The following is a 9,566-nucleotide window of genomic DNA, read 5'->3' on the forward strand; positions in this document are numbered from 1 at the left end:
CTATTTGGGGGCATTTGAAGGTCATTTGAGAAGTGCACAGCTTTGGTGAGGGCTGAAAAAGAATCAGCTGTAGGTTCAGCTTACTGAAAAAAACAGGTTATCTAATTTTTATCTAAAATAGATAAAAGGTAGTGGACCCCACAATTAATACTATTCCCCGGGTGGGGAATATGTATGGTTTTAGGACCAGACCATAGTCACTAGCAGACATATTTTCATTAGCACAATAACTCTAAAACTATTTGATGAATCATTTTCAAACTTTGCAGGGACATTATATGGGAGAAGAATTATTAGTGATTAAATTTTGAGACTGATCACGCCGAAGCTGTAGCAGCGCATAGTGATGATGGTTTTGACACTTGATCCTGTTAGTGCCATAAAACGTTCTTGGAGGATCTTTTTGAAACTCTGCAGACATGTGCTCTGTTTACCCTTAATTTAAAAATGTAGGGTTTGGGGTACATGCTGTGCTTGCAGATCATCTGAAGTGGAAGATCATTAATGGAATAAAACAGGGATGACATGAAGCAACAATGGATATTGACAACAAAGAGAAGGATGCGTTGATAACAGGTTAACCCTGTGAGCAGGATAACTCTATTTGTTATTATTACTGTATTTATTCTCTTTGATCTTCGATAAATCTTATTAAGACTTCCAGACCCCCGCAACCCTGAATAGGACAGGTAGTTACAGAAGATAGATGGAAAAGCCCAACTTTTCTAAGTAGGAGACTGGAAATTTTCAGCTTTCATCTAATTGGGAATGTATCAATAAACTAATGTAAAGACACACCGAAATGAGCCTGGTCCAGATTAGTTTTATGCCTGAAAATAGCAAGAAACATGGCACACTGTGCAATTCATTTGAATAAGACACCACAATTTCTATTAGAATGTTGAAGTCTTGTTCATCTCAAGCAAATATGAAATGCATAGTGCATAATGTAAAGTAACATTGAAATGAGCCTGGCCTATATTGGTTTTATGGCTGAAAAACAGCTTGGAGCATGACATGTTGAACAATTCATTAAAAGTCACATTTGCAATTGGAATTTGGGCCAGGCAAATAGAAAATGCAAAGCACACAGCAGGTATGCCACCGAGAGGAAACACAAAACTTAGCCATGCCCACACTTTTAGAGACCTAAAGGTGCAGTCTGGCGAAATGTTTATAATTCATTTTGAAGTCTGGCTCACAGACCTTTTTCCACAGAAAAAAAAATTGTAAAACATATAATTATATATATAATTAGTATTTTACTGAATGACTTTTACATGAGTAACATTTTGGTGTGGTATCTGTATTTATCCCAGAATATGAAAATTTCCATCACTGCTCACTTTGGCTCATGTGACATTAAGCTACTCTCTCATTGGCTTCAGAGAAATTAGCAGCAGATGGGTCAAAGGCTTTGTTCGAAATATCCATATAGTTTACTATGTAGTGTCGGCCATTTTGTAGTGCCGTTAGAATTTTCAACTTCAATCACTACAAATGCACTACAACAAGCTGTACCCTACATCAATCAATTTAGAACACATTTGAGAAATTTTGCTCAGTATGAACTGTAACCATTTACCTAACCCTGGAGAGGATCATCCTTGCCACCCTTCAATCTCTGGCAAGTCACTTAATGGCCCCCCTGCAATTCACTTCACAGCCGCACATTGAGGTAGAGGACGCAATCATCTTTCTACTACAAAGCACGCTCACGCATTTGGGGACAGCCGGGAGCACAGTCAGGGATATGTTTTTTGACTTGTCCTGTGCTTTCAATACCATTCAACCAGCACTAATGTAAACAAAGAGCATCTGGTGGCCTGGACAAAAATTCCAGAAATTACCAAAAGGCCACAGTATGTGAAGCTGCAGGACTGTGTATCTCAGACAGTAGTGTGCAGGCCTGGGGTACTACAAGGAACGGCCCTGCCACTGTTCCTCTTCATATTCTATACAGCAGACATCAGATATAACAAAACTGTCACATACAAAAGTTTTTGGATAATTCAACCATTGGTGTGTGCATCAAGAATGATGAGAGGGAGAACCCAGAGGTGATAATGGACTTTGATGGGTGGAGCCTGCACTGTAAAAAATTACTTGTGAAATTTACAGTAAATTATTGGCAAAAAAGTTGCAGATAAAGAACCGTAAATTCGCAGTAATATACCATGAATGATATCACAGTACATTTATTGTGTCAGAAAAACTTATTTACTGTTCAAAAGGTTAGTTTTACAGTTTTTACTGTACTGTACCTGCAAAGTCATGTTTTACAGTTAAATACTGAAATAAGTATTTACATTAACTTACTGTAATTTTATTAATTACAATAATTACCTGGCAATAGTAGTTACCTATAAAGTACTGTATACTGTATAATACAAATATTCAGAGTATTTTTCAGTGAAAATACAGCAATTTAAAATAGCATGATCTCATTTGTATAACCTACAGAACAAAGAACACATTACGCTTTTTAGTATTTTACTGATAAATGGGCAAAACATCACAAAGATGAAAATCCACACCAAGCTAGTAAACACCGGAAAATATGAAACATTCTACTGTATTGCAATCAGCCTTAATGACAGCAATAAGGTAGACTGTCTTTCCTTTATATCTGACTCAGTATTCAGCCAAATGTTCTGACAGTAATTCACCACTGAAAAATAGTATCTGAACTTGGCTAATATAAAAACTAAACAAACATTATTCGTACATACTGCATCCATCCAAGTCATGAGAGGCAGTGCAATTTGTGCGTATGTGCGTGCATGTGAGTGACTGAGTGATGGAGTGAGTGAGTAATCTTTTATCCTGGTTTGTATATAATGTTAATGTGTGAGTGCGTGAATTGCAGTCACTTCTTGTGAGTTAGCAATTCAGCACAGAGACATTTTATCCGAACATGACTAATCTAAAATCTAAACAATATAGGCATATAATGATCAATAAGAACAGTAATTTGAAGTTGCATTTTTACTTTCACGATAGAGTAATCTAAAATGTGCATGTGTAATGTTTGTATGTGAATGACAGGTTGTATGGGACTTCATATGTTTATGTATGAATATGTGTCTGAGTTTGTTTGTGACAGAGAGTGAGAATGTGTGTGTCCGAGTGTATGCGTGTGTGTGTGTGTTTGTGTGCATCTTCCACGAAATGATCTAAAAGTAGAGGGCCTGCGTGTAATTCTTGTGTGTGAATTTTGTGCGTGTGTAATGTTTGTGTGTGAGTTTATGAACGTGTGTATTACATTTGTTGGTTTGAGTGTGTAAATTTGTGTATGTGATTTTTGTGTACTTGAGTGTGTGAAAGCATGTGTGTCTAATGTGAAAGAAAGTGTGTTACACATGGGACACAGCGAGACGGAGAAGTGCACACATGTGCACACACAGACAGTCCATTACCCTCCTTAGAAGACTGCAGGCATTTGCATTCACAGCCTCATTCTTCTTCTGTACCATCAGTCCACTGTTTTTACTCAGCGCCTTTCTGGCAGTGGTCTTGGTACCAGTGCTTGGATGGATCCCCACAAAACACCTGCAAAATCAAGGCTAATCCTTTTACCTCCTCACCCCATCACTGCTCAAACCCCCCACCCCATTTCATGGGGTTCACCACTCTCTTAGTCCACCACCTTAAAATCAAAAATAGATATTTTTCTATTAGCCTGCAGTGCCATTTATCAGTCTAGATTGTTTTGGTGTAAATCATTACTCAGTTGCTCATGAAAATCCACAGACCTTTTTGTGAACATTTTCGCGTAGGAACTGTTTTATTTCCACCAAACTGTACATGACACCTGTTATCACTGTGCTGAAGGTAGCAAGCATCTACTTATCCACAAGAGCCTCACACTCAGTGTGCAGTAATATGAGCAATAAAAATAGATCCTACATGAAACTACTCACAACACGTTTTGTGGATTATCTTGAGTAACAATGTCGATTTCTGGTAATAGAAATTGCTGTTATTATTATTATTATTTTTTTTTTTGGGGGGGGGGGGGGGGGGGCTTTGAACATCACAACTCAAGTGCCATTTAGTCTCATAATATTCAAGGGAAAGCATCTATATAGCCAATATTTTCAAAACCTGGCAACTCGAACCAAAACAATCTAGATGAATTAATAGCTCTACAGGCTATCAGGAAAATATATATTTTTTTTTTTATTTCGGGATAAACAATTTCATCCATGCAACTTCCAAGCTACTTTGTTCAAACATGACATTATACAAATTGAAAGCATTAACCAAATTAATCTCCTACCTACTCAACCACTTGCATTCAACCATGCCTTTTTTGGGGTATGGGCCGTATTTGGGCAGGGTTCAGTACAGCACAAAACACTGTGATCAAATGGGTATACACTTATCCCTGAACATTCCACCTGCGCTAAAACTGTGTTTGTCTATGCAATCACAATAAATCCTATCTTTTGCACCATCCATGCTGGTCTCACATCTTCTTTATTATCTTGGAGAAGTATCTTGACCTGTCATGGATTCGAGTGTAGACAACGCCAGGATGAGGCATGGTGCAGGCAGGAAGGTGGACGACCCACTAGAGGCTCACAGGAACCAACAAGGGTTTATTAACTAAACTAGGGGGTATTCCACGAAGCAGGATTAAGGTAAAGTCTGACTCATTTAAATGGGAGTTCAGTTCCATCAACGTGTCTTACATGAATCCCCGCTGAGTCACCATGGTAACATAGGCGAGTGAAGAAGTCTGCTCCGGACCAGGCTAACTATCTCACTTAGTTAAGCGGTGTCTAAATGAACGTCCGTCGGTGTCTAAATGAAAGTCCCAAAAGATCATTCCGTCGGACGAAATTCCGCGATCTTACTATTCATGTCATGTAATCAATATAATAAAGCCTATAAAAATCAGGTCTCAGCATTCCAATTACTTACAAAATAATTAAAATAAAACCGTACCCATATTACAAAGGTCAAACATTAAATTAAATTCAAATTATATGAACAGGAAGATATTTTTATATTTTGTTTAGTTGCTGTCTACGGCTCCACGTTAAAAATTAGTAGTAAAACAGCCAATTAATTTGTCAATAGGCAGCCAGTAAAATTGAAAATAATAGACAAGATACGGTTATTTGTGCAGAACACACGGATGCGATTGAAAGAATTTTACGGAGATCAAATGATACAAAATAACATTATACGTACAGTAAGAGTGTCATGTGTATTCAACCCAAAAGGTTCTCTGTTGGCTATGGGGATCAAACCAGGAACTTTCACAGTGTAAGGCGACAGCATAAACCACTGTACCACCATGCCACTGTACTACATATGCACTTATAACATTTACGCAACTTACGCATTTAGTCTGCAATTCTTTGCCAAGCCAACTCCTTGGCTGTATTTATGACCACAGTATTGCCTTTTTCAGCGATCACATCTTTGTATTTTTCATACAGCTCCATCTGCAGCGCTTGTTCTTCTACACGCTTTCTTTTGACACCGCTCTCCTTTTACACGCTTTCTGATTCATTTGGTCGATCTATCGTTCATCCATTCATTTGGGCTTCTTAAATATTGCGGATGTATGCACTAAGTAAGACTTTGCAAGTCTGCCTTGAAGGAGCCTTGATTAAAGTGGAACGACTTGAGGCTACGTTTAGAGCTGGCGCTAGTTTGAGTCTGACTTTTTCAGGTAAGTCTGGTTTTCTTTAGGTACTTTCATGGAAAACACTAGAAACTTACAGAGCAAAAACAGACAACGAGGGGTCAAAACTAAAATGGGGATAACAATGACTAACTACAAAAAGTTCAGGGCAACAAGGAGCAGGCAGGTGGGGAACAAAATACACTAATAACTACACAGGAGAACATATACTCAATACAACTGAAGTACTCCACTGACATACAACAACATCAATGACCAACTAGGGAAGTAAACTACAATAGTAGCTTAAATACAGAAACTGAAAAACGGGAAAGACAAAAGGAGTGAGACATGAAACAATCAACCAATCAGGGAGGGTGCAGGACAATGAGACATCAGGAAACAAAAGGATCAGCACAAGAACAGGCAACCGGAATTCAAACTAACAGAGAAACTAAGAAACAGAATCTAACACTAGGGAATAAAAGACAGGCAAAAACACAATCACAGGCACAGAAGCAAAAACCAAAACCGAATACAAGTTACAAAATACAGAAACTAGAAAAACTGATACAAATGAAACACTAGGAAACAAAATTCTACAAAATACGAAAAATAGAGGAGGCAAGATTAGAACATATGACAAAGGGGTTTGTTTACAGGTAGGCACATGCTCAGGTCCTTGATTGGAAGGTTGTCGGTGTGGGCCAGATCTCAGCAGAATAGTCATATGCCTGTCGGTTCTTAAGCACGGCCCTTAACTTTTAGCTCTGTGGGCATTGCTGCAGGTGATTGCCCTTGGCTGCAGTTTTGCCAACTTTGATCAGCTGGCTGATGTGAGGTTTTCAATTCGAGACAAGTCTGTGCATGCATATACATGTATGTGAGTTTTATTACCTTATAAATGTTTTGAATGGTCTGTAGGATTTGAAAAGTAGCCTAACGCTGTTGATTTAACTAACTTTTTGTTTATAACGGAATACTGTAGATTTGCCTAAGATTTCTTGTGTGAGTGTGAAAGTCTGAAAGTGTGAATGTCACGCCAGATGCGTGAGTGATGACAACCCTGTTGCCGCCAAGCTTGCACTTGCCTACATGCATGTCTTGGAGAGCAAGGTGTGGTAGGGAAAAAGAGAATTTCCCCATGAGTATCAATAAAGTGTTATTATTATTTACAGAAAAGGCCAAAGCAAGCTCTATCTACTCAGGAGATTATGCTCTTTTGGAGTCCAAGGAGTACTCCTCAAGACCTTTCATGACTCAGTAGTAGTATCAGTAGTCCTATATGGAATATTGGAAGCAGTGGCATATCTCTGGCAGACAGAAAGAGGCTGGGCAAGCTAATCAGGAAGGCAGGCTAGGTACTGGTGCGTCCCCTGGACTACATTAAGCAAGTGGGGGAAAGGAGGGTCCAGCTGTAAACTCTCAGATGTAATGTGCAATCCTGACCACTCATTACAGGAAACCCTGGGGGAACTGAGTAGCAGGACTGTGGCACTCATGATGCCTGAAGGAATGCTACTGGATGTCCTTTATTCTTGCTGCCATCAGACTCTACAACAGCCATTGCTCTCAGTAGAACCAGGATTCACTATAACACTACATTGCATTACCCTCAAACTATGTGCAAAGCCTACTAACAATTGTAAGTATAGGTATGTGCAATATCAGAATCCAATGTAAACTTGAATGTATAGTCTTGTGAAGTTTTGCACTGCACAGTTTTTATATTCTAGCTTATTTACTGGTGCACTACAAATTCATTGCAAGAACAACCTATTGCTTTTAGTTGTTTTTTATTCTGTTTATATCTTATTTCTTTTCTTTATTCGCTGCTGCAGCACCCAAATTTCCCCTTGTAGGATAAATATAGTTTTTCCTATCTTAGAAACCACTCTTCTCAAATCTGCTTGAAATGCCTTGTTGGAATTCCAGCCCTTACTTCTGTCAGACGGTGAGGTCAGGTCAGGTCATGTTGGTGCGGGTTGCCGCACCCACTACACAGCTAAACTCCAGCAGTCCTCCAGAAATGGGCATCTGCCACAGCCAGGTGTTACGTGGGTGTCCACTTTGGCCTGGTCCAGCCATTTGCTGCAATGAGGATCCTACGAGCCGGATTAACCTCAGGGAAACACGCCACATGTCCATAGTGCTGTAACTGACACTCCCTCACAATGCAGGTATTGTGCCTCATTCGGGATTCCTCTAGCAAACACTCATTCGACTCAAAGTCAAACCAGCGATACCCACGGATTCTCTGAAGAGACACAGTACCAAAGGAGTCTAGTCTTCATTTCAGTTCACTGGATGGTGTCAATGTCTCACAGCCATACTGCAAGACAGGGAGCACCAAGAATCTAACGGCTTGGACCTTCGTCCTCTTGCAAAAATATCAGGAGCGCCACACACCCCTTTCCAGCGACCTCATGACCCCTCATGCTTTTCCAATCTGTCTGCTGACTTCATAGGAAGAGTCACCACAAACATGTTGCTGCCGAGGCAGGAAAACCTCTCGACAAGGTCGACAGTCTCCCCGCAGACAGACATACTACTGATGGATGTGCCTAAAAAGTAATTAAATGCCTATATCTTGTCTTTATCCAGGACACCCGCAATCCCACACATTCAGACTCCTCGTTCAGTCTCTTGAGAGCCCCAATCAGAGCCTCCATTGACTCTGCTAAGATCATGGCATTGTCTGCAAAGTCAAGATCAGTAAATCTATCTTCACCAAAGGATGCCCCATAGCTCCTGGACCCCATGACCCTGTCCAACACCCAGTCCATACAAGCATTGAACAGAGTAGGAGCAAGAACACACCCCTGGCGAACCCCAGAATCAACTTGGAAGGTTCTTCCTCCACTCTGCACTGCACTCACAGTACCAGTGTACAGGCCATTCATGACGTCCAGTAACATCAGGGGGATCCTGCGAAGTCTCAAAATGTGACACAGGGCAACTCAATCAACTGAGTCGAACGCTTTACGAAACAGGCCACCTCGTAACAAAATCCTTATTGGCCACCTACCTTCAAGGATGTAACTGCAGACTGCAAGACAGAGTCAGAATGTGTAGGAGGAAGCTGACCAACCTGGCAAGCTGACCAATCATAGCACACTGGGCTCATCGTGGTGGGCCTTAAACCTGTATCAAAATGTAGAGCAACTATGAAGTGTAGAAACAATATGAGAAAAATAATATGTTTTTGGAACATTGAAGCATGTATATGAAGTAGACTCCAAAAAAAATTACGGACAATGAAAATGAGCATAATAGGACCCTTTTAATCACTACTATGATTGGGTCCCAGAGCAAGACCCTTAACCCCAACTTGTTCTGTCCCTGAATTTAGAAAAAATGGGACTGTCCCTGAATTTAGAAAAATGAAACTTGCTCTGGATGAGAGCATCTGGTTGATATAAATGATATAAATGTAGTGGGTGATACTGGCAAAGCCTACCATACAAGGGCTAGAGACAGAGGTTGTGGGTGTGTGGGAGGAGTCATGATTTGATAGGGATGATGGGCTTGTCCAGGGAATACATCATTGTATTTTTTTGTCAGCTTCTTTGTCATTTGTATACAGGCTCTAGTCTAGTACTGTAAGACATATATACTAATATAACATTTTTTGTTTGGTTGGTTCCTTTTTGGATTTCACAGGTTTGGGACATTGTACATTATACAGATTTTAAGTACACCCCACTTCCTGTGGGACAGTTTGTTTGCCAGCTAACTGAAGCTAGTGCCTGTACAGTCAAAATCAACCTACATAGCAGAAACTTTTATATCCCGGAAGAAAATTACAATGGGGTCTGTAAGCGTTTGTCTGTTTGATATTATATGGTAATTACTTATACTATTGATGTGTCTGTCTATCATGTTAGGTAATATGTACGTTGGTCATCGTGTAAAGGAGAAATAA

Source organism: Brienomyrus brachyistius, unplaced genomic scaffold, assembly GCF_023856365.1.
Source record: "Brienomyrus brachyistius isolate T26 unplaced genomic scaffold, BBRACH_0.4 scaffold49, whole genome shotgun sequence".
NCBI lineage: Eukaryota > Metazoa > Chordata > Actinopteri > Osteoglossiformes > Mormyridae > Brienomyrus > Brienomyrus brachyistius.